Consider the following 20,430-nt stretch of genomic DNA (forward strand, 5'->3'; position numbering starts at 1 on the left):
CATCTTATCTACCGTTTCCATTTTTCTTTTCCCATGCCTTTTAAAATATCAAGAGACACGTCTACAAAAGTGCCATGCATTGGCCGGGAATCGAACCCGGGCCTCCCGCTTGGGAAGCGAGAATTCTACCACTGAACTACCAATGCCTGACAAGCAGCATTACTGCGGTAGAGCACTTGATTTAACACACCTGCCAGTTCCATGCGAATGGTCACTCGTAAACTCTTGACTTCTGCTGAAAGCCTCATTGAAGGCCTTTGCAGACGTGTGAGACTGGCACCTACTCGGGCTGGGCCTCTATGAGCTGTTTGCATAATCTGAGATTGCCCTGCTTCCAGTCAAGGCGCAGCGGCCCCTTCTACTAAAAGGGATCAGCAGAGTGTTCGCTAGTAGCAGAAATAAGGCAAGCAAGGCAATCAAGGCTTGTTTTTTTGTTCGGTCTCTTCCTTTTCACGATGCTTCAAAGTCAACGAAAGGTACATGTGCAAAACGCTCATGCATTGGCCGGGAATCGAACCCGGGCCTCCCGCGTGGCAGGCGAGAATTCTACCACTGAACCACCAATGCCTTACATGCTGCACACTGGCGCTACAGTGCTCTGGACCATTGCAGCCCAGAGCAGCTGATTTAACAGAGCACTGCAGTGACATGAGGATGGCGCCAGCTCCGGTGGGTGAATGGGAGCTGCGCTGCCCTGGCAGTCCTTCTCACTCACTTGGCCACGAACGGCCACGAACGGCCAGGTTCTATAGACAGGAAAAGTGGACAGAGGCAAGCACACTGGTAGATGAGGGTGGCCTTTGTATGGGTCGCTACTCTGAGTGCAGTTCCCTGAGCACCGTGCCTCAGGAAAGCCAGACTTCTACCGCAGGACTCAGGGGATATCTTTGCAGCCACACGAGGCTGACACCCTTTCAATCTGGGCTTCTGGGGTCTTCTGGGAATTATTTGCATAATAGAAGGTTTCCCGCCTTAAGTTGAAACTGCAGTTCCATCTTCTGCTAAAAGAGGGCAGCAGATTGCTTTCTTTGCGCAGAAAACAGACAAGCAATGCAATCATCTTATCTACCGTTTCCATTTTTCTTTTCCCATGCCTTTTAAAATATCAAGAGACACGTCTACAAAAGTGCCATGCATTGGCCGGGAATCGAACCCGGGCCTCCCGCTTGGGAAGCGAGAATTCTACCACTGAACTACCAATGCTTGACAAGCAGCATTACTGCGGTAGAGCGCTTGATTTAACACACCTGCCAGTTCCATGCGAATGGTCACTCGTAAACTCTTGACTTCTGCTGAAAGCCTCATTGAAGGCCTTTGCAGACGTGTGAGACTGGCACCTACTCGGGCTGGGCCTCTATGAGCGTTTTGCATAATCTGAGATTGCCCTGCTTCCAGTCAAGGCGCAGCGGCCCCTTCTACTAAAAGGGATCAGCAGAGTGATCGCTAGTAGCAGAAATAAGGCAAGCAAGGCAATCAAGGCTTGTTTTTTTGTTCGGTCTCTTCCTTTTCACGATGCTTCAAAGTCAACGAAAGGTACATGTGCAAAACGCTCATGCATTGGCCGGGAATCGAACCCGGGCCTCCCGCGTGGCAGGCGAGAATTCTACCACTGAACCACCAATGCCTTACATGCTGCACACTGGCGCTACAGTGCTCTGGACCATTGCAGCCCAGAGCAGCTGATTTAACAGAGCACTGCAGTGGCATGAGGATGGCGCCAGCTCCGGTGGGTGAATGGGAGCTGCGCTGCCCTGGCAGTCCTTCTCACTCACTTGGCCACGAACGGCCACGAACGGCCAGGTTCTATAGACAGGAAAAGTGGACAGAGGCAAGCACACTGGTAGATGAGGGTGGCCTTTGTATGGGTCGCTACTCTGAGTGCAGTTCCCTGAGCACCGTGCCTCAGGAAAGCCAGACTTCTACCGCAGGACTCAGGGGATATCTTTGCAGCCACACGAGGCTGACACCCTTTCAATCTGGGCTTCTGGGGTCTTCTGGGAATTATTTGCATAATAGAAGGTTTCCCGCCTTAAGTTGAAACTGCAGTTCCATCTTCTGCTAAAAGAGGGCAGCAGATTGCTTTCTTTGCGCAGAAAACAGACAAGCAATGCAATCATCTTATCTACCGTTTCCATTTTTCTTTTCCCATGCCTTTTAAAATATCAAGAGACACGTCTACAAAAGTGCCATGCATTGGCCGGGAATCGAACCCAGGCCTCCCGCTTGGGAAGCGAGAATTCTACCACTGAACTACCAATGCTTGACAAGCAGCATTACTGCGGTAGAGCGCTTGATTTAACACACCTGCCAGTTCCATGCGAATGGTCACTCGTAAACTCTTGACTTCTGCTGAAAGCCTCATTGAAGGCCTTTGCAGACGTGTGAGACTGGCACCTACTCGGGCTGGGCCTCTATGAGCGTTTTGCATAATCTGAGATTGCCCTGCTTCCAGTCAAGGCGCAGCGGCCCCTTCTACTAAAAGGGATCAGCAGAGTGATCGCTAGTAGCAGAAATAAGGCAAGCAAGGCAATCAAGGCTTGTTTTTTTGTTCGGTCTCTTCCTTTTCACGATGCTTCAAAGTCAACGAAAGGTACATGTGCAAAACGCTCATGCATTGGCCGGGAATCGAACCCGGGCCTCCCGCGTGGCAGGCGAGAATTCTACCACTGAACCACCAATGCCTTACATGCTGCACACTGGCGCTACAGTGCTCTGGACCATTGCAGCCCAGAGCAGCTGATTTAACAGAGCACTGCAGTGACATGAGGATGGCGCCAGCTCCGGTGGGTGAATGGGAGCTGCGCTGCCCTGGCAGTCCTTCTCACTCACTTGGCCACGAACGGCCACGAACGGCCAGGTTCTATAGACAGGAAAAGTGGACAGAGGCAAGCACACTGGTAGATGAGGGTGGCCTTTGTATGGGTCGCTACTCTGAGTGCAGTTCCCTGAGCACCGTGCCTCAGGAAAGCCAGACTTCTACCGCAGGACTCAGGGGATATCTTTGCAGCCACACGAGGCTGACACCCTTTCAATCTGGGCTTCTGGGGTCTTCTGGGAATTATTTGCATAATAGGTTTCCCGCCTTAAGTTGAAACTGCCGTTCCATCTTCTGCTAAAAGAGGGCAGCAGAGTGCTTTCTTTGCGCAGAAAACAGACAAGCAATGCAATCATCTTATCTACCGTTTCCATTTTTCTTTTCCCATGCCTTTTAAAATATCAAGAGACACGTCTACAAAAGTGCCATGCATTGGCCGGGAATCGAACCCGGGCCTCCCGCTTGGGAAGCGAGAATTCTACCACTGAACTACCAATGCCTGACAAGCAGCATTACTGCGGTAGAGCACTTGATTTAACACACCTGCCAGTTCCATGCGAATGGTCACTCGTAAACTCTTGACTTCTGCTGAAAGCCTCATTGAAGGCCTTTGCAGACGTGTGAGACTGGCACCTACTCGGGCTGGGCCTCTATGAGCTGTTTGCATAATCTGAGATTGCCCTGCTTCCAGTCAAGGCGCAGCGGCCCCTTCTACTAAAAGGGATCAGCAGAGTGATCGCTAGTAGCAGAAATAAGGCAAGCAAGGCAATCAAGGCTTGTTTTTTTGTTCTGTCTCTTCCTTTTCACGATGCTTCAAAGTCAACGAAAGGTACATGTGCAAAACGCTCATGCATTGGCCGGGAATCGAACCCGGGCCTCCCGCGTGGCAGGCGAGAATTCTACCACTGAACCACCAATGCCTTACATGCTGCACACTGGCGCTACAGTGCTCTGGACCATTGCAGCCCAGAGCAGCTGATTTAACAGAGCACTGCAGTGACATGAGGATGGCGCCAGCTCCGGTGGGTGAATGGGAGCTGCGCTGCCCTGGCAGTCCTTCTCACTCACTTGGCCACGAACGGCCACGAACGGCCAGGTTCTATAGACAGGAAAAGTGGACAGAGGCAAGCACACTGGTAGATGAGGGTGGCCTTTGTATGGGTCGCTACTCTGAGTGCAGTTCCCTGAGCACCGTGCCTCAGGAAAGCCAGACTTCTACCGCAGGACTCAGGGGATATCTTTGCAGCCACACGAGGCTGACACCCTTTCAATCTGGGCTTCTGGGGTCTTCTGGGAATTATTTGCATAATAGGTTTCCCGCCTTAAGTTGAAACTGCCGTTCCATCTTCTGCTAAAAGAGGGCAGCAGAGTGCTTTCTTTGCGCAGAAAACAGACAAGCAATGCAATCATCTTATCTACCGTTTCCATTTTTCTTTTCCCATGCCTTTTAAAATATCAAGAGACACGTCTACAAAAGTGCCATGCATTGGCCGGGAATCGAACCCGGGCCTCCCGCTTGGGAAGCGAGAATTCTACCACTGAACTACCAATGCCTGACAAGCAGCATTACTGCGGTAGAGCGCTTGATTTAACACACCTGCCAGTTCCATGCGAATGGTCACTCGTAAACTCTTGACTTCTGCTGAAAGCCTCATTGAAGGCCTTTGCAGACGTGTGAGACTGGCACCTACTCGGGCTGGGCCTCTATGAGCTGTTTGCATAATCTGAGATTGCCCTGCTTCCAGTCAAGGCGCAGCGGCCCCTTCTACTAAAAGGGATCAGCAGAGTGATCGCTAGTAGCAGAAATAAGGCAAGCAAGGCAATCAAGGCTTGTTTTTTTGTTCGGTCTCTTCCTTTTCACGATGCTTCAAAGTCAACGAAAGGTACATGTGCAAAACGCTCATGCATTGGCCGGGAATCGAACCCGGGCCTCCCGCGTGGCAGGCGAGAATTCTACCACTGAACCACCAATGCCTTACATGCTGCACACTGGCGCTACAGTGCTCTGGACCATTGCAGCCCAGAGCAGCTGATTTAACAGAGCACTGCAGTGACATGAGGATGGCGCCAGCTCCGGTGGGTGAATGGGAGCTGCGCTGCCCTGGCAGTCCTTCTCACTCCCTTGGCCACGAACGGCCACGAACGGCCAGGTTCTATAGACAGGAAAAGTGGACAGAGGCAAGCACACTGGTAGATGAGGGTGGCCTTTGTATGGGTCGCTACTCTGAGTGCAGTTCCCTGAGCACCGTGCCTCAGGAAAGCCAGACTTCTACCGCAGGACTCAGGGGATATCTTTGCAGCCACACGAGGCTGACACCCTTTCAATCTGGGCTTCTGGGGTCTTCTGGGAATTATTTGCATAATAGGTTTCCCGCCTTAAGTTGAAACTGCCGTTCCATCTTCTGCTAAAAGAGGGCAGCAGAGTGCTTTCTTTGCGCAGAAAACAGACAAGCAATGCAATCATCTTATCTACCGTTTCCATTTTTCTTTTCCCATGCCTTTTAAAATATCAAGAGACACGTCTACAAAAGTGCCATGCATTGGCCGGGAATCGAACCCGGGCCTCCCGCTTGGGAAGCGAGAATTCTACCACTGAACTACCAATGCCTGACAAGCAGCATTACTGCGGTAGAGCACTTGATTTAACACACCTGCCAGTTCCATGCGAATGGTCACTCGTAAACTCTTGACTTCTGCTGAAAGCCTCATTGAAGGCCTTTGCAGACGTGTGAGACTGGCACCTACTCGGGCTGGGCCTCTATGAGCTGTTTGCATAATCTGAGATTGCCCTGCTTCCAGTCAAGGCGCAGCGGCCCCTTCTACTAAAAGGGATCAGCAGAGTGATCGCTAGTAGCAGAAATAAGGCAAGCAAGGCAATCAAGGCTTGTTTTTTTGTTCGGTCTCTTCCTTTTCACGATGCTTCAAAGTCAACGAAAGGTACATGTGCAAAACGCTCATGCATTGGCCGGGAATCGAACCCGGGCCTCCCGCGTGGCAGGCGAGAATTCTACCACTGAACCACCAATGCCTTACATGCTGCACACTGGCGCTACAGTGCTCTGGACCATTGCAGCCCAGAGCAGCTGATTTAACAGAGCACTGCAGTGACATGAGGATGGCGCCAGCTCCGGTGGGTGAATGGGAGCTGCGCTGCCCTGGCAGTCCTTCTCACTCACTTGGCCACGAACGGCCACGAACGGCCAGGTTCTATAGACAGGAAAAGTGGACAGAGGCAAGCACACTGGTAGATGAGGGTGGCCTTTGTATGGGTCGCTACTCTGAGTGCAGTTCCCTGAGCACCGTGCCTCAGGAAAGCCAGACTTCTACCGCAGGACTCAGGGGATATCTTTGCAGCCACACGAGGCTGACACCCTTTCAATCTGGGCTTCTGGGGTCTTCTGGGAATTATTTGCATAATAGAAGGTTTCCCGCCTTAAGTTGAAACTGCAGTTCCATCTTCTGCTAAAAGAGGGCAGCAGATTGCTTTCTTTGCGCAGAAAACAGACAAGCAATGCAATCATCTTATCTACCGTTTCCATTTTTCTTTTCCCATGCCTTTTAAAATATCAAGAGACACGTCTACAAAAGTGCCATGCATTGGCCGGGAATCGAACCCGGGCCTCCCGCTTGGGAAGCGAGAATTCTACCACTGAACTACCAATGCTTGACAAGCAGCATTACTGCGGTAGAGCGCTTGATTTAACACACCTGCCAGTTCCATGCGAATGGTCACTCGTAAACTCTTGACTTCTGCTGAAAGCCTCATTGAAGGCCTTTGCAGACGTGTGAGACTGGCACCTACTCGGGCTGGGCCTCTATGAGCGTTTTGCATAATCTGAGATTGCCCTGCTTCCAGTCAAGGCGCAGCGGCCCCTTCTACTAAAAGGGATCAGCAGAGTGATCGCTAGTAGCAGAAATAAGGCAAGCAAGGCAATCAAGGCTTGTTTTTTTGTTCGGTCTCTTCCTTTTCACGATGCTTCAAAGTCAACGAAAGGTACATGTGCAAAACGCTCATGCATTGGCCGGGAATCGAACCCGGGCCTCCCGCGTGGCAGGCGAGAATTCTACCACTGAACCACCAATGCCTTACATGCTGCACACTGGCGCTACAGTGCTCTGGACCATTGCAGCCCAGAGCAGCTGATTTAACAGAGCACTGCAGTGGCATGAGGATGGCGCCAGCTCCGGTGGGTGAATGGGAGCTGCGCTGCCCTGGCAGTCCTTCTCACTCACTTGGCCACGAACGGCCACGAACGGCCAGGTTCTATAGACAGGAAAAGTGGACAGAGGCAAGCACACTGGTAGATGAGGGTGGCCTTTGTATGGGTCGCTACTCTGAGTGCAGTTCCCTGAGCACCGTGCCTCAGGAAAGCCAGACTTCTACCGCAGGACTCAGGGGATATCTTTGCAGCCACACGAGGCTGACACCCTTTCAATCTGGGCTTCTGGGGTCTTCTGGGAATTATTTGCATAATAGAAGGTTTCCCGCCTTAAGTTGAAACTGCAGTTCCATCTTCTGCTAAAAGAGGGCAGCAGATTGCTTTCTTTGCGCAGAAAACAGACAAGCAATGCAATCATCTTATCTACCGTTTCCATTTTTCTTTTCCCATGCCTTTTAAAATATCAAGAGACACGTCTACAAAAGTGCCATGCATTGGCCGGGAATCGAACCCAGGCCTCCCGCTTGGGAAGCGAGAATTCTACCACTGAACTACCAATGCCTGACAAGCAGCATTACTGCGGTAGAGCACTTGATTTAACACACCTGCCAGTTCCATGCGAATGGTCACTCGTAAACTCTTGACTTCTGCTGAAAGCCTCATTGAAGGCCTTTGCAGACGTGTGAGACTGGCACCTACTCGGGCTGGGCCTCTATGAGCTGTTTGCATAATCTGAGATTGCCCTGCTTCCAGTCAAGGCGCAGCGGCCCCTTCTACTAAAAGGGATCAGCAGAGTGATCGCTAGTAGCAGAAATAAGGCAAGCAAGGCAATCAAGGCTTGTTTTTTTGTTCGGTCTCTTCCTTTTCACGATGCTTCAAAGTCAACGAAAGGTACATGTGCAAAACGCTCATGCATTGACCGGGAATCGAACCCGGGCCTCCCGCGTGGCAGGCGAGAATTCTACCACTGAACCACCAATGCCTTACATGCTGCACACTGGCGCTACAGTGCTCTGGACCATTGCAGCCCAGAGCAGCTGATTTAACAGAGCACTGCAGTGACATGAGGATGGCGCCAGCTCCGGTGGGTGAATGGGAGCTGCGCTGCCCTGGCAGTCCTTCTCACTCACTTGGCCACGAACGGCCACGAACGGCCAGGTTCTATAGACAGGAAAAGTGGACAGAGGCAAGCACACTGGTAGATGAGGGTGGCCTTTGTATGGGTCGCTACTCTGAGTGCAGTTCCCTGAGCACCGTGCCTCAGGAAAGCCAGACTTCTACCGCAGGACTCAGGGGATATCTTTGCAGCCACACGAGGCTGACACCCTTTCAATCTGGGCTTCTGGGGTCTTCTGGGAATTATTTGCATAATAGGTTTCCCGCCTTAAGTTGAAACTGCCGTTCCATCTTCTGCTAAAAGAGGGCAGCAGAGTGCTTTCTTTGCGCAGAAAACAGACAAGCAATGCAATCATCTTATCTACCGTTTCCATTTTTCTTTTCCCATGCCTTTTAAAATATCAAGAGACACGTCTACAAAAGTGCCATGCATTGGCCGGGAATCGAACCCGGGCCTCCCGCTTGGGAAGCGAGAATTCTACCACTGAACTACCAATGCCTGACAAGCAGCATTACTGCGGTAGAGCACTTGATTTAACACACCTGCCAGTTCCATGCGAATGGTCACTCGTAAACTCTTGACTTCTGCTGAAAGCCTCATTGAAGGCCTTTGCAGACGTGTGAGACTGGCACCTACTCGGGCTGGGCCTCTATGAGCTGTTTGCATAATCTGAGATTGCCCTGCTTCCAGTCAAGGCGCAGCGGCCCCTTCTACTAAAAGGGATCAGCAGAGTGATCGCTAGTAGCAGAAATAAGGCAAGCAAGGCAATCAAGGCTTGTTTTTTTGTTCGGTCTCTTCCTTTTCACGATGCTTCAAAGTCAACGAAAGGTACATGTGCAAAACGCTCATGCATTGGCCGGGAATCGAACCCGGGCCTCCCGCGTGGCAGGCGAGAATTCTACCACTGAACCACCAATGCCTTACATGCTGCACACTGGCGCTACAGTGCTCTGGACCATTGCAGCCCAGAGCAGCTGATTTAACAGAGCACTGCAGTGACATGAGGATGGCGCCAGCTCCGGTGGGTGAATGGGAGCTGCGCTGCCCTGGCAGTCCTTCTCACTCACTTGGCCACGAACGGCCACGAACGGCCAGGTTCTATAGACAGGAAAAGTGGACAGAGGCAAGCACACTGGTAGATGAGGGTGGCCTTTGTATGGGTCGCTACTCTGAGTGCAGTTCCCTGAGCACCGTGCCTCAGGAAAGCCAGACTTCTACCGCAGGACTCAGGGGATATCTTTGCAGCCACACGAGGCTGACACCCTTTCAATCTGGGCTTCTGGGGTCTTCTGGGAATTATTTGCATAATAGGTTTCCCGCCTTAAGTTGAAACTGCCGTTCCATCTTCTGCTAAAAGAGGGCAGCAGAGTGCTTTCTTTGCGCAGAAAACAGACAAGCAATGCAATCATCTTATCTACCGTTTCCATTTTTCTTTTCCCATGCCTTTTAAAATATCAAGAGACACGTCTACAAAAGTGCCATGCATTGGCCGGGAATCGAACCCGGGCCTCCCGCTTGGGAAGCGAGAATTCTACCACTGAACTACCAATGCCTGACAAGCAGCATTACTGCGGTAGAGCACTTGATTTAACACACCTGCCAGTTCCATGCGAATGGTCACTCGTAAACTCTTGACTTCTGCTGAAAGCCTCATTGAAGGCCTTTGCAGACGTGTGAGACTGGCACCTACTCGGGCTGGGCCTCTATGAGCGTTTTGCATAATCTGAGATTGCCCTGCTTCCAGTCAAGGCGCAGCGGCCCCTTCTACTAAAAGGGATCAGCAGAGTGATCGCTAGTAGCAGAAATAAGGCAAGCAAGGCAATCAAGGCTTGTTTTTTTGTTCGGTCTCTTCCTTTTCACGATGCTTCAAAGTCAACGAAAGGTACATGTGCAAAACGCTCATGCATTGGCCGGGAATCGAACCCGGGCCTCCCGCGTGGCAGGCGAGAATTCTACCACTGAACCACCAATGCCTTACATGCTGCACACTGGCGCTACAGTGCTCTGGACCATTGCAGCCCAGAGCAGCTGATTTAACAGAGCACTGCAGTGGCATGAGGATGGCGCCAGCTCCGGTGGGTGAATGGGAGCTGCGCTGCCCTGGCAGTCCTTCTCACTCACTTGGCCACGAACGGCCACGAACGGCCAGGTTCTATAGACAGGAAAAGTGGACAGAGGCAAGCACACTGGTAGATGAGGGTGGCCTTTGTATGGGTCGCTACTCTGAGTGCAGTTCCCTGAGCACCGTGCCTCAGGAAAGCCAGACTTCTACCGCAGGACTCAGGGGATATCTTTGCAGCCACACGAGGCTGACACCCTTTCAATCTGGGCTTCTGGGGTCTTCTGGGAATTATTTGCATAATAGAAGGTTTCCCGCCTTAAGTTGAAACTGCAGTTCCATCTTCTGCTAAAAGAGGGCAGCAGATTGCTTTCTTTGCGCAGAAAACAGACAAGCAATGCAATCATCTTATCTACCGTTTCCATTTTTCTTTTCCCATGCCTTTTAAAATATCAAGAGACACGTCTACAAAAGTGCCATGCATTGGCCGGGAATCGAACCCAGGCCTCCCGCTTGGGAAGCGAGAATTCTACCACTGAACTACCAATGCTTGACAAGCAGCATTACTGCGGTAGAGCGCTTGATTTAACACACCTGCCAGTTCCATGCGAATGGTCACTCGTAAACTCTTGACTTCTGCTGAAAGCCTCATTGAAGGCCTTTGCAGACGTGTGAGACTGGCACCTACTCGGGCTGGGCCTCTATGAGCGTTTTGCATAATCTGAGATTGCCCTGCTTCCAGTCAAGGCGCAGCGGCCCCTTCTACTAAAAGGGATCAGCAGAGTGATCGCTAGTAGCAGAAATAAGGCAAGCAAGGCAATCAAGGCTTGTTTTTTTGTTCGGTCTCTTCCTTTTCACGATGCTTCAAAGTCAACGAAAGGTACATGTGCAAAACGCTCATGCATTGGCCGGGAATCGAACCCGGGCCTCCCGCGTGGCAGGCGAGAATTCTACCACTGAACCACCAATGCCTTACATGCTGCACACTGGCGCTACAGTGCTCTGGACCATTGCAGCCCAGAGCAGCTGATTTAACAGAGCACTGCAGTGACATGAGGATGGCGCCAGCTCCGGTGGGTGAATGGGAGCTGCGCTGCCCTGGCAGTCCTTCTCACTCCCTTGGCCACGAACGGCCACGAACGGCCAGGTTCTATAGACAGGAAAAGTGGACAGAGGCAAGCACACTGGTAGATGAGGGTGGCCTTTGTATGGGTCGCTACTCTGAGTGCAGTTCCCTGAGCACCGTGCCTCAGGAAAGCCAGACTTCTACCGCAGGACTCAGGGGATATCTTTGCAGCCACACGAGGCTGACACCCTTTCAATCTGGGCTTCTGGGGTCTTCTGGGAATTATTTGCATAATAGGTTTCCCGCCTTAAGTTGAAACTGCCGTTCCATCTTCTGCTAAAAGAGGGCAGCAGAGTGCTTTCTTTGCGCAGAAAACAGACAAGCAATGCAATCATCTTATCTACCGTTTCCATTTTTCTTTTCCCATGCCTTTTAAAATATCAAGAGACACGTCTACAAAAGTGCCATGCATTGGCCGGGAATCGAACCCGGGCCTCCCGCTTGGGAAGCGAGAATTCTACCACTGAACTACCAATGCCTGACAAGCAGCATTACTGCGGTAGAGCACTTGATTTAACACACCTGCCAGTTCCATGCGAATGGTCACTCGTAAACTCTTGACTTCTGCTGAAAGCCTCATTGAAGGCCTTTGCAGACGTGTGAGACTGGCACCTACTCGGGCTGGGCCTCTATGAGCTGTTTGCATAATCTGAGATTGCCCTGCTTCCAGTCAAGGCGCAGCGGCCCCTTCTACTAAAAGGGATCAGCAGAGTGATCGCTAGTAGCAGAAATAAGGCAAGCAAGGCAATCAAGGCTTGTTTTTTTGTTCGGTCTCTTCCTTTTCACGATGCTTCAAAGTCAACGAAAGGTACATGTGCAAAACGCTCATGCATTGGCCGGGAATCGAACCCGGGCCTCCCGCGTGGCAGGCGAGAATTCTACCACTGAACCACCAATGCCTTACATGCTGCACACTGGCGCTACAGTGCTCTGGACCATTGCAGCCCAGAGCAGCTGATTTAACAGAGCACTGCAGTGACATGAGGATGGCGCCAGCTCCGGTGGGTGAATGGGAGCTGCGCTGCCCTGGCAGTCCTTCTCACTCACTTGGCCACGAACGGCCACGAACGGCCAGGTTCTATAGACAGGAAAAGTGGACAGAGGCAAGCACACTGGTAGATGAGGGTGGCCTTTGTATGGGTCGCTACTCTGAGTGCAGTTCCCTGAGCACCGTGCCTCAGGAAAGCCAGACTTCTACCGCAGGACTCAGGGGATATCTTTGCAGCCACACGAGGCTGACACCCTTTCAATCTGGGCTTCTGGGGTCTTCTGGGAATTATTTGCATAATAGAAGGTTTCCCGCCTTAAGTTGAAACTGCAGTTCCATCTTCTGCTAAAAGAGGGCAGCAGATTGCTTTCTTTGCGCAGAAAACAGACAAGCAATGCAATCATCTTATCTACCGTTTCCATTTTTCTTTTCCCATGCCTTTTAAAATATCAAGAGACACGTCTACAAAAGTGCCATGCATTGGCCGGGAATCGAACCCGGGCCTCCCGCTTGGGAAGCGAGAATTCTACCACTGAACTACCAATGCTTGACAAGCAGCATTACTGCGGTAGAGCGCTTGATTTAACACACCTGCCAGTTCCATGCGAATGGTCACTCGTAAACTCTTGACTTCTGCTGAAAGCCTCATTGAAGGCCTTTGCAGACGTGTGAGACTGGCACCTACTCGGGCTGGGCCTCTATGAGCGTTTTGCATAATCTGAGATTGCCCTGCTTCCAGTCAAGGCGCAGCGGCCCCTTCTACTAAAAGGGATCAGCAGAGTGATCGCTAGTAGCAGAAATAAGGCAAGCAAGGCAATCAAGGCTTGTTTTTTTGTTCGGTCTCTTCCTTTTCACGATGCTTCAAAGTCAACGAAAGGTACATGTGCAAAACGCTCATGCATTGGCCGGGAATCGAACCCGGGCCTCCCGCGTGGCAGGCGAGAATTCTACCACTGAACCACCAATGCCTTACATGCTGCACACTGGCGCTACAGTGCTCTGGACCATTGCAGCCCAGAGCAGCTGATTTAACAGAGCACTGCAGTGGCATGAGGATGGCGCCAGCTCCGGTGGGTGAATGGGAGCTGCGCTGCCCTGGCAGTCCTTCTCACTCACTTGGCCACGAACGGCCACGAACGGCCAGGTTCTATAGACAGGAAAAGTGGACAGAGGCAAGCACACTGGTAGATGAGGGTGGCCTTTGTATGGGTCGCTACTCTGAGTGCAGTTCCCTGAGCACCGTGCCTCAGGAAAGCCAGACTTCTACCGCAGGACTCAGGGGATATCTTTGCAGCCACACGAGGCTGACACCCTTTCAATCTGGGCTTCTGGGGTCTTCTGGGAATTATTTGCATAATAGGTTTCCCGCCTTAAGTTGAAACTGCCGTTCCATCTTCTGCTAAAAGAGGGCAGCAGAGTGCTTTCTTTGCGCAGAAAACAGACAAGCAATGCAATCATCTTATCTACCGTTTCCATTTTTCTTTTCCCATGCCTTTTAAAATATCAAGAGACACGTCTACAAAAGTGCCATGCATTGGCCGGGAATCGAACCCGGGCCTCCCGCTTGGGAAGCGAGAATTCTACCACTGAACTACCAATGCCTGACAAGCAGCATTACTGCGGTAGAGCACTTGATTTAACACACCTGCCAGTTCCATGCGAATGGTCACTCGTAAACTCTTGACTTCTGCTGAAAGCCTCATTGAAGGCCTTTGCAGACGTGTGAGACTGGCACCTACTCGGGCTGGGCCTCTATGAGCTGTTTGCATAATCTGAGATTGCCCTGCTTCCAGTCAAGGCGCAGCGGCCCCTTCTACTAAAAGGGATCAGCAGAGTGATCGCTAGTAGCAGAAATAAGGCAAGCAAGGCAATCAAGGCTTGTTTTTTTGTTCGGTCTCTTCCTTTTCACGATGCTTCAAAGTCAACGAAAGGTACATGTGCAAAACGCTCATGCATTGGCCGGGAATCGAACCCGGGCCTCCCGCGTGGCAGGCGAGAATTCTACCACTGAACCACCAATGCCTTACATGCTGCACACTGGCGCTACAGTGCTCTGGACCATTGCAGCCCAGAGCAGCTGATTTAACAGAGCACTGCAGTGACATGAGGATGGCGCCAGCTCCGGTGGGTGAATGGGAGCTGCGCTGCCCTGGCAGTCCTTCTCACTCACTTGGCCACGAACGGCCACGAACGGCCAGGTTCTATAGACAGGAAAAGTGGACAGAGGCAAGCACACTGGTAGATGAGGGTGGCCTTTGTATGGGTCGCTACTCTGAGTGCAGTTCCCTGAGCACCGTGCCTCAGGAAAGCCAGACTTCTACCGCAGGACTCAGGGGATATCTTTGCAGCCACACGAGGCTGACACCCTTTCAATCTGGGCTTCTGGGGTCTTCTGGGAATTATTTGCATAATAGAAGGTTTCCCGCCTTAAGTTGAAACTGCAGTTCCATCTTCTGCTAAAAGAGGGCAGCAGATTGCTTTCTTTGCGCAGAAAACAGACAAGCAATGCAATCATCTTATCTACCGTTTCCATTTTTCTTTTCCCATGCCTTTTAAAATATCAAGAGACACGTCTACAAAAGTGCCATGCATTGGCCGGGAATCGAACCCGGGCCTCCCGCTTGGGAAGCGAGAATTCTACCACTGAACTACCAATGCTTGACAAGCAGCATTACTGCGGTAGAGCGCTTGATTTAACACACCTGCCAGTTCCATGCGAATGGTCACTCGTAAACTCTTGACTTCTGCTGAAAGCCTCATTGAAGGCCTTTGCAGACGTGTGAGACTGGCACCTACTCGGGCTGGGCCTCTATGAGCGTTTTGCATAATCTGAGATTGCCCTGCTTCCAGTCAAGGCGCAGCGGCCCCTTCTACTAAAAGGGATCAGCAGAGTGATCGCTAGTAGCAGAAATAAGGCAAGCAAGGCAATCAAGGCTTGTTTTTTTGTTCGGTCTCTTCCTTTTCACGATGCTTCAAAGTCAACGAAAGGTACATGTGCAAAACGCTCATGCATTGGCCGGGAATCGAACCCGGGCCTCCCGCGTGGCAGGCGAGAATTCTACCACTGAACCACCAATGCCTTACATGCTGCACACTGGCGCTACAGTGCTCTGGACCATTGCAGCCCAGAGCAGCTGATTTAACAGAGCACTGCAGTGGCATGAGGATGGCGCCAGCTCCGGTGGGTGAATGGGAGCTGCGCTGCCCTGGCAGTCCTTCTCACTCACTTGGCCACGAACGGCCACGAACGGCCAGGTTCTATAGACAGGAAAAGTGGACAGAGGCAAGCACACTGGTAGATGAGGGTGGCCTTTGTATGGGTCGCTACTCTGAGTGCAGTTCCCTGAGCACCGTGCCTCAGGAAAGCCAGACTTCTACCGCAGGACTCAGGGGATATCTTTGCAGCCACACGAGGCTGACACCCTTTCAATCTGGGCTTCTGGGGTCTTCTGGGAATTATTTGCATAATAGAAGGTTTCCCGCCTTAAGTTGAAACTGCAGTTCCATCTTCTGCTAAAAGAGGGCAGCAGATTGCTTTCTTTGCGCAGAAAACAGACAAGCAATGCAATCATCTTATCTACCGTTTCCATTTTTCTTTTCCCATGCCTTTTAAAATATCAAGAGACACGTCTACAAAAGTGCCATGCATTGGCCGGGAATCGAACCCAGGCCTCCCGCTTGGGAAGCGAGAATTCTACCACTGAACTACCAATGCCTGACAAGCAGCATTACTGCGGTAGAGCACTTGATTTAACACACCTGCCAGTTCCATGCGAATGGTCACTCGTAAACTCTTGACTTCTGCTGAAAGCCTCATTGAAGGCCTTTGCAGACGTGTGAGACTGGCACCTACTCGGGCTGGGCCTCTATGAGCTGTTTGCATAATCTGAGATTGCCCTGCTTCCAGTCAAGGCGCAGCGGCCCCTTCTACTAAAAGGGATCAGCAGAGTGATCGCTAGTAGCAGAAATAAGGCAAGCAAGGCAATCAAGGCTTGTTTTTTTGTTCGGTCTCTTCCTTTTCACGATGCTTCAAAGTCAACGAAAGGTACATGTGCAAAACGCTCATGCATTGACCGGGAATCGAACCCGGGCCTCCCGCGTGGCAGGCGAGAATTCTACCACTGAACCACCAATGCCTTACATGCTGCACACTGGCGCTACAGTGCTCTGGACCATTGCAGCCCAGAGCAGCTGATTTAACAGAGCACTGCAGTGACATGAGGATGGCGCCAGCTCCGGTGGGTGAATGGGAGCTGCGCTGCCCTGGCAGTCCTTCTCACTCACTTGGCCACGAACGGCCACGAACGGCCAGGTTCTATAGACAGGAAAAGTGGACAGAGGCAAGCACACTGGTAGATGAGGGTGGCCTTTGTATGGGTCGCTACTCTGAGTGCAGTTCCCTGAGCACCGTGCCTCAGGAAAGCCAGACTTCTACCGCAGGACTCAGGGGATATCTTTGCAGCCACACGAGGCTGACACCCTTTCAATCTGGGCTTCTGGGGTCTTCTGGGAATTATTTGCATAATAGGTTTCCCGCCTTAAGTTGAAACTGCCGTTCCATCTTCTGCTAAAAGAGGGCAGCAGAGTGCTTTCTTTGCGCAGAAAACAGACAAGCAATGCAATCATCTTATCTACCGTTTCCATTTTTCTTTTCCCATGCCTTTTAAAATATCAAGAGACACGTCTACAAAAGTGCCATGCATTGGCCGGGAATCGAACCCGGGCCTCCCGCTTGGGAAGCGAGAATTCTACCACTGAACTACCAATGCCTGACAAGCAGCATTACTGCGGTAGAGCACTTGATTTAACACACCTGCCAGTTCCATGCGAATGGTCACTCGTAAACTCTTGACTTCTGCTGAAAGCCTCATTGAAGGCCTTTGCAGACGTGTGAGACTGGCACCTACTCGGGCTGGGCCTCTATGAGCTGTTTGCATAATCTGAGATTGCCCTGCTTCCAGTCAAGGCGCAGCGGCCCCTTCTACTAAAAGGGATCAGCAGAGTGATCGCTAGTAGCAGAAATAAGGCAAGCAAGGCAATCAAGGCTTGTTTTTTTGTTCGGTCTCTTCCTTTTCACGATGCTTCAAAGTCAACGAAAGGTACATGTGCAAAACGCTCATGCATTGGCCGGGAATCGAACCCGGGCCTCCCGCGTGGCAGGCGAGAATTCTACCACTGAACCACCAATGCCTTACATGCTGCACACTGGCGCTACAGTGCTCTGGACCATTGCAGCCCAGAGCAGCTGATTTAACAGAGCACTGCAGTGACATGAGGATGGCGCCAGCTCCGGTGGGTGAATGGGAGCTGCGCTGCCCTGGCAGTCCTTCTCACTCACTTGGCCACGAACGGCCACGAACGGCCAGGTTCTATAGACAGGAAAAGTGGACAGAGGCAAGCACACTGGTAGATGAGGGTGGCCTTTGTATGGGTCGCTACTCTGAGTGCAGTTCCCTGAGCACCGTGCCTCAGGAAAGCCAGACTTCTACCGCAGGACTCAGGGGATATCTTTGCAGCCACACGAGGCTGACACCCTTTCAATCTGGGCTTCTGGGGTCTTCTGGGAATTATTTGCATAATAGGTTTCCCGCCTTAAGTTGAAACTGCCGTTCCATCTTCTGCTAAAAGAGGGCAGCAGAGTGCTTTCTTTGCGCAGAAAACAGACAAGCAATGCAATCATCTTATCTACCGTTTCCATTTTTCTTTTCCCATGCCTTTTAAAATATCAAGAGACACGTCTACAAAAGTGCCATGCATTGGCCGGGAATCGAACCCGGGCCTCCCGCTTGGGAAGCGAGAATTCTACCACTGAACTACCAATGCCTGACAAGCAGCATTACTGCGGTAGAGCACTTGATTTAACACACCTGCCAGTTCCATGCGAATGGTCACTCGTAAACTCTTGACTTCTGCTGAAAGCCTCATTGAAGGCCTTTGCAGACGTGTGAGACTGGCACCTACTCGGGCTGGGCCTCTATGAGCGTTTTGCATAATCTGAGATTGCCCTGCTTCCAGTCAAGGCGCAGCGGCCCCTTCTACTAAAAGGGATCAGCAGAGTGATCGCTAGTAGCAGAAATAAGGCAAGCAAGGCAATCAAGGCTTGTTTTTTTGTTCGGTCTCTTCCTTTTCACGATGCTTCAAAGTCAACGAAAGGTACATGTGCAAAACGCTCATGCATTGGCCGGGAATCGAACCCGGGCCTCCCGCGTGGCAGGCGAGAATTCTACCACTGAACCACCAATGCCTTACATGCTGCACACTGGCGCTACAGTGCTCTGGACCATTGCAGCCCAGAGCAGCTGATTTAACAGAGCACTGCAGTGGCATGAGGATGGCGCCAGCTCCGGTGGGTGAATGGGAGCTGCGCTGCCCTGGCAGTCCTTCTCACTCACTTGGCCACGAACGGCCACGAACGGCCAGGTTCTATAGACAGGAAAAGTGGACAGAGGCAAGCACACTGGTAGATGAGGGTGGCCTTTGTATGGGTCGCTACTCTGAGTGCAGTTCCCTGAGCACCGTGCCTCAGGAAAGCCAGACTTCTACCGCAGGACTCAGGGGATATCTTTGCAGCCACACGAGGCTGACACCCTTTCAATCTGGGCTTCTGGGGTCTTCTGGGAATTATTTGCATAATAGAAGGTTTCCCGCCTTAAGTTGAAACTGCAGTTCCATCTTCTGCTAAAAGAGGGCAGCAGATTGCTTTCTTTGCGCAGAAAACAGACAAGCAATGCAATCATCTTATCTACCGTTTCCATTTTTCTTTTCCCATGCCTTTTAAAATATCAAGAGACACGTCTACAAAAGTGCCATGCATTGGCCGGGAATCGAACCCAGGCCTCCCGCTTGGGAAGCGAGAATTCTACCACTGAACTACCAATGCTTGACAAGCAGCATTACTGCGGTAGAGCGCTTGATTTAACACACCTGCCAGTTCCATGCGAATGGTCACTCGTAAACTCTTGACTTCTGCTGAAAGCCTCATTGAAGGCCTTTGCAGACGTGTGAGACTGGCACCTACTCGGGCTGGGCCTCTATGAGCGTTTTGCATAATCTGAGATTGCCCTGCTTCCAGTCAAGGCGCAGCGGCCCCTTCTACTAAAAGGGATCAGCAGAGTGATCGCTAGTAGCAGAAATAAGGCAAGCAAGGCAATCAAGGCTTGTTTTTTTGTTCGGTCTCTTCCTTTTCACGATGCTTCAAAGTCAACGAAAGGTACATGTGCAAAACGCTCATGCATTGGCCGGGAATCGAACCCGGGCCTCCCGCGTGGCAGGCGAGAATTCTACCACTGAACCACCAATGCCTTACATGCTGCACACTGGCGCTACAGTGCTCTGGACCATTGCAGCCCAGAGCAGCTGATTTAACAGAGCACTGCAGTGACATGAGGATGGCGCCAGCTCCGGTGGGTGAATGGGAGCTGCGCTGCCCTGGCAGTCCTTCTCACTCCCTTGGCCACGAACGGCCACGAACGGCCAGGTTCTATAGACAGGAAAAGTGGACAGAGGCAAGCACACTGGTAGATGAGGGTGGCCTTTGTATGGGTCGCTACTCTGAGTGCAGTTCCCTGAGCACCGTGCCTCAGGAAAGCCAGACTTCTACCGCAGGACTCAGGGGATATCTTTGCAGCCACACGAGGCTGACACCCTTTCAATCTGGGCTTCTGGGGTCTTCTGGGAATTATTTGCATAATAGGTTTCCCGCCTTAAGTTGAAACTGCCGTTCCATCTTCTGCTAAAAGAGGGCAGCAGAGTGCTTTCTTTGCGCAGAAAACAGACAAGCAATGCAATCATCTTATCTACCGTTTCCATTTTTCTTTTCCCATGCCTTTTAAAATATCAAGAGACACGTCTACAAAAGTGCCATGCATTGGCCGGGAATCGAACCCGGGCCTCCCGCTTGGGAAGCGAGAATTCTACCACTGAACTACCAATGCCTGACAAGCAGCATTACTGCGGTAGAGCACTTGATTTAACACACCTGCCAGTTCCATGCGAATGGTCACTCGTAAACTCTTGACTTCTGCTGAAAGCCTCATTGAAGGCCTTTGCAGACGTGTGAGACTGGCACCTACTCGGGCTGGGCCTCTATGAGCTGTTTGCATAATCTGAGATTGCCCTGCTTCCAGTCAAGGCGCAGCGGCCCCTTCTACTAAAAGGGATCAGCA

The 20,430-nt window shown here is 51.5% G+C and overlaps 37 non-coding genes across 37 annotated transcripts; all 37 read right to left on the reverse strand.

The window, feature by feature from the left end:
- Positions 1–75: 75 nt before the first annotated feature.
- TRNAG-CCC (transfer RNA glycine (anticodon CCC)) lies at positions 76–146 on the reverse strand. Its single transcript has one exon. It is a non-coding gene; the product is annotated as a tRNA-Gly (tRNA).
- Positions 147–496: 350 nt separating this feature from the next.
- Positions 497–567, reverse strand: TRNAG-GCC (transfer RNA glycine (anticodon GCC)). The gene has a single exon. It is a non-coding gene; the product is annotated as a tRNA-Gly (tRNA).
- A 565-nt stretch (positions 568–1,132) lies between these two features.
- On the reverse strand, positions 1,133–1,203 carry TRNAG-CCC (transfer RNA glycine (anticodon CCC)). The gene has a single exon. It is a non-coding gene; the product is annotated as a tRNA-Gly (tRNA).
- Positions 1,204–1,553: 350 nt separating this feature from the next.
- TRNAG-GCC (transfer RNA glycine (anticodon GCC)) lies at positions 1,554–1,624 on the reverse strand. Its single transcript has one exon. It is a non-coding gene; the product is annotated as a tRNA-Gly (tRNA).
- A 565-nt stretch (positions 1,625–2,189) lies between these two features.
- Positions 2,190–2,260, reverse strand: TRNAG-CCC (transfer RNA glycine (anticodon CCC)). Its single transcript has one exon. It is a non-coding gene; the product is annotated as a tRNA-Gly (tRNA).
- Positions 2,261–2,610: 350 nt separating this feature from the next.
- On the reverse strand, positions 2,611–2,681 carry TRNAG-GCC (transfer RNA glycine (anticodon GCC)). The gene has a single exon. It is a non-coding gene; the product is annotated as a tRNA-Gly (tRNA).
- A 562-nt stretch (positions 2,682–3,243) lies between these two features.
- On the reverse strand, positions 3,244–3,314 carry TRNAG-CCC (transfer RNA glycine (anticodon CCC)). The gene has a single exon. It is a non-coding gene; the product is annotated as a tRNA-Gly (tRNA).
- Positions 3,315–3,664: 350 nt separating this feature from the next.
- On the reverse strand, positions 3,665–3,735 carry TRNAG-GCC (transfer RNA glycine (anticodon GCC)). Its single transcript has one exon. It is a non-coding gene; the product is annotated as a tRNA-Gly (tRNA).
- Positions 3,736–4,297: 562 nt separating this feature from the next.
- On the reverse strand, positions 4,298–4,368 carry TRNAG-CCC (transfer RNA glycine (anticodon CCC)). Its single transcript has one exon. It is a non-coding gene; the product is annotated as a tRNA-Gly (tRNA).
- Positions 4,369–4,718: 350 nt separating this feature from the next.
- Positions 4,719–4,789, reverse strand: TRNAG-GCC (transfer RNA glycine (anticodon GCC)). The gene has a single exon. It is a non-coding gene; the product is annotated as a tRNA-Gly (tRNA).
- Positions 4,790–5,351: 562 nt separating this feature from the next.
- On the reverse strand, positions 5,352–5,422 carry TRNAG-CCC (transfer RNA glycine (anticodon CCC)). The gene has a single exon. It is a non-coding gene; the product is annotated as a tRNA-Gly (tRNA).
- Positions 5,423–5,772: 350 nt separating this feature from the next.
- On the reverse strand, positions 5,773–5,843 carry TRNAG-GCC (transfer RNA glycine (anticodon GCC)). The gene has a single exon. It is a non-coding gene; the product is annotated as a tRNA-Gly (tRNA).
- Positions 5,844–6,408: 565 nt separating this feature from the next.
- On the reverse strand, positions 6,409–6,479 carry TRNAG-CCC (transfer RNA glycine (anticodon CCC)). Its single transcript has one exon. It is a non-coding gene; the product is annotated as a tRNA-Gly (tRNA).
- A 350-nt stretch (positions 6,480–6,829) lies between these two features.
- TRNAG-GCC (transfer RNA glycine (anticodon GCC)) lies at positions 6,830–6,900 on the reverse strand. The gene has a single exon. It is a non-coding gene; the product is annotated as a tRNA-Gly (tRNA).
- A 565-nt stretch (positions 6,901–7,465) lies between these two features.
- TRNAG-CCC (transfer RNA glycine (anticodon CCC)) lies at positions 7,466–7,536 on the reverse strand. Its single transcript has one exon. It is a non-coding gene; the product is annotated as a tRNA-Gly (tRNA).
- A 983-nt stretch (positions 7,537–8,519) lies between these two features.
- On the reverse strand, positions 8,520–8,590 carry TRNAG-CCC (transfer RNA glycine (anticodon CCC)). Its single transcript has one exon. It is a non-coding gene; the product is annotated as a tRNA-Gly (tRNA).
- A 350-nt stretch (positions 8,591–8,940) lies between these two features.
- On the reverse strand, positions 8,941–9,011 carry TRNAG-GCC (transfer RNA glycine (anticodon GCC)). The gene has a single exon. It is a non-coding gene; the product is annotated as a tRNA-Gly (tRNA).
- A 562-nt stretch (positions 9,012–9,573) lies between these two features.
- Positions 9,574–9,644, reverse strand: TRNAG-CCC (transfer RNA glycine (anticodon CCC)). Its single transcript has one exon. It is a non-coding gene; the product is annotated as a tRNA-Gly (tRNA).
- Positions 9,645–9,994: 350 nt separating this feature from the next.
- TRNAG-GCC (transfer RNA glycine (anticodon GCC)) lies at positions 9,995–10,065 on the reverse strand. Its single transcript has one exon. It is a non-coding gene; the product is annotated as a tRNA-Gly (tRNA).
- A 565-nt stretch (positions 10,066–10,630) lies between these two features.
- TRNAG-CCC (transfer RNA glycine (anticodon CCC)) lies at positions 10,631–10,701 on the reverse strand. Its single transcript has one exon. It is a non-coding gene; the product is annotated as a tRNA-Gly (tRNA).
- A 350-nt stretch (positions 10,702–11,051) lies between these two features.
- TRNAG-GCC (transfer RNA glycine (anticodon GCC)) lies at positions 11,052–11,122 on the reverse strand. The gene has a single exon. It is a non-coding gene; the product is annotated as a tRNA-Gly (tRNA).
- Positions 11,123–11,684: 562 nt separating this feature from the next.
- Positions 11,685–11,755, reverse strand: TRNAG-CCC (transfer RNA glycine (anticodon CCC)). The gene has a single exon. It is a non-coding gene; the product is annotated as a tRNA-Gly (tRNA).
- A 350-nt stretch (positions 11,756–12,105) lies between these two features.
- On the reverse strand, positions 12,106–12,176 carry TRNAG-GCC (transfer RNA glycine (anticodon GCC)). Its single transcript has one exon. It is a non-coding gene; the product is annotated as a tRNA-Gly (tRNA).
- A 565-nt stretch (positions 12,177–12,741) lies between these two features.
- On the reverse strand, positions 12,742–12,812 carry TRNAG-CCC (transfer RNA glycine (anticodon CCC)). The gene has a single exon. It is a non-coding gene; the product is annotated as a tRNA-Gly (tRNA).
- Positions 12,813–13,162: 350 nt separating this feature from the next.
- On the reverse strand, positions 13,163–13,233 carry TRNAG-GCC (transfer RNA glycine (anticodon GCC)). The gene has a single exon. It is a non-coding gene; the product is annotated as a tRNA-Gly (tRNA).
- A 562-nt stretch (positions 13,234–13,795) lies between these two features.
- Positions 13,796–13,866, reverse strand: TRNAG-CCC (transfer RNA glycine (anticodon CCC)). Its single transcript has one exon. It is a non-coding gene; the product is annotated as a tRNA-Gly (tRNA).
- Positions 13,867–14,216: 350 nt separating this feature from the next.
- Positions 14,217–14,287, reverse strand: TRNAG-GCC (transfer RNA glycine (anticodon GCC)). Its single transcript has one exon. It is a non-coding gene; the product is annotated as a tRNA-Gly (tRNA).
- A 565-nt stretch (positions 14,288–14,852) lies between these two features.
- TRNAG-CCC (transfer RNA glycine (anticodon CCC)) lies at positions 14,853–14,923 on the reverse strand. The gene has a single exon. It is a non-coding gene; the product is annotated as a tRNA-Gly (tRNA).
- Positions 14,924–15,273: 350 nt separating this feature from the next.
- Positions 15,274–15,344, reverse strand: TRNAG-GCC (transfer RNA glycine (anticodon GCC)). The gene has a single exon. It is a non-coding gene; the product is annotated as a tRNA-Gly (tRNA).
- Positions 15,345–15,909: 565 nt separating this feature from the next.
- TRNAG-CCC (transfer RNA glycine (anticodon CCC)) lies at positions 15,910–15,980 on the reverse strand. The gene has a single exon. It is a non-coding gene; the product is annotated as a tRNA-Gly (tRNA).
- Positions 15,981–16,963: 983 nt separating this feature from the next.
- On the reverse strand, positions 16,964–17,034 carry TRNAG-CCC (transfer RNA glycine (anticodon CCC)). Its single transcript has one exon. It is a non-coding gene; the product is annotated as a tRNA-Gly (tRNA).
- Positions 17,035–17,384: 350 nt separating this feature from the next.
- TRNAG-GCC (transfer RNA glycine (anticodon GCC)) lies at positions 17,385–17,455 on the reverse strand. The gene has a single exon. It is a non-coding gene; the product is annotated as a tRNA-Gly (tRNA).
- Positions 17,456–18,017: 562 nt separating this feature from the next.
- On the reverse strand, positions 18,018–18,088 carry TRNAG-CCC (transfer RNA glycine (anticodon CCC)). Its single transcript has one exon. It is a non-coding gene; the product is annotated as a tRNA-Gly (tRNA).
- Positions 18,089–18,438: 350 nt separating this feature from the next.
- Positions 18,439–18,509, reverse strand: TRNAG-GCC (transfer RNA glycine (anticodon GCC)). Its single transcript has one exon. It is a non-coding gene; the product is annotated as a tRNA-Gly (tRNA).
- A 565-nt stretch (positions 18,510–19,074) lies between these two features.
- On the reverse strand, positions 19,075–19,145 carry TRNAG-CCC (transfer RNA glycine (anticodon CCC)). The gene has a single exon. It is a non-coding gene; the product is annotated as a tRNA-Gly (tRNA).
- A 350-nt stretch (positions 19,146–19,495) lies between these two features.
- TRNAG-GCC (transfer RNA glycine (anticodon GCC)) lies at positions 19,496–19,566 on the reverse strand. Its single transcript has one exon. It is a non-coding gene; the product is annotated as a tRNA-Gly (tRNA).
- A 562-nt stretch (positions 19,567–20,128) lies between these two features.
- TRNAG-CCC (transfer RNA glycine (anticodon CCC)) lies at positions 20,129–20,199 on the reverse strand. The gene has a single exon. It is a non-coding gene; the product is annotated as a tRNA-Gly (tRNA).
- Between the last annotated feature and the right edge of the window lie 231 nt (positions 20,200–20,430).

The sequence above is a fragment of the Ambystoma mexicanum genome, unplaced genomic scaffold, assembly GCF_040938575.1.
Source record: "Ambystoma mexicanum isolate Mex_15411 unplaced genomic scaffold, UKY_AmexF1_1 Mex_scaf173, whole genome shotgun sequence".
Classification (NCBI taxonomy): domain Eukaryota; kingdom Metazoa; phylum Chordata; class Amphibia; order Caudata; family Ambystomatidae; genus Ambystoma; species Ambystoma mexicanum.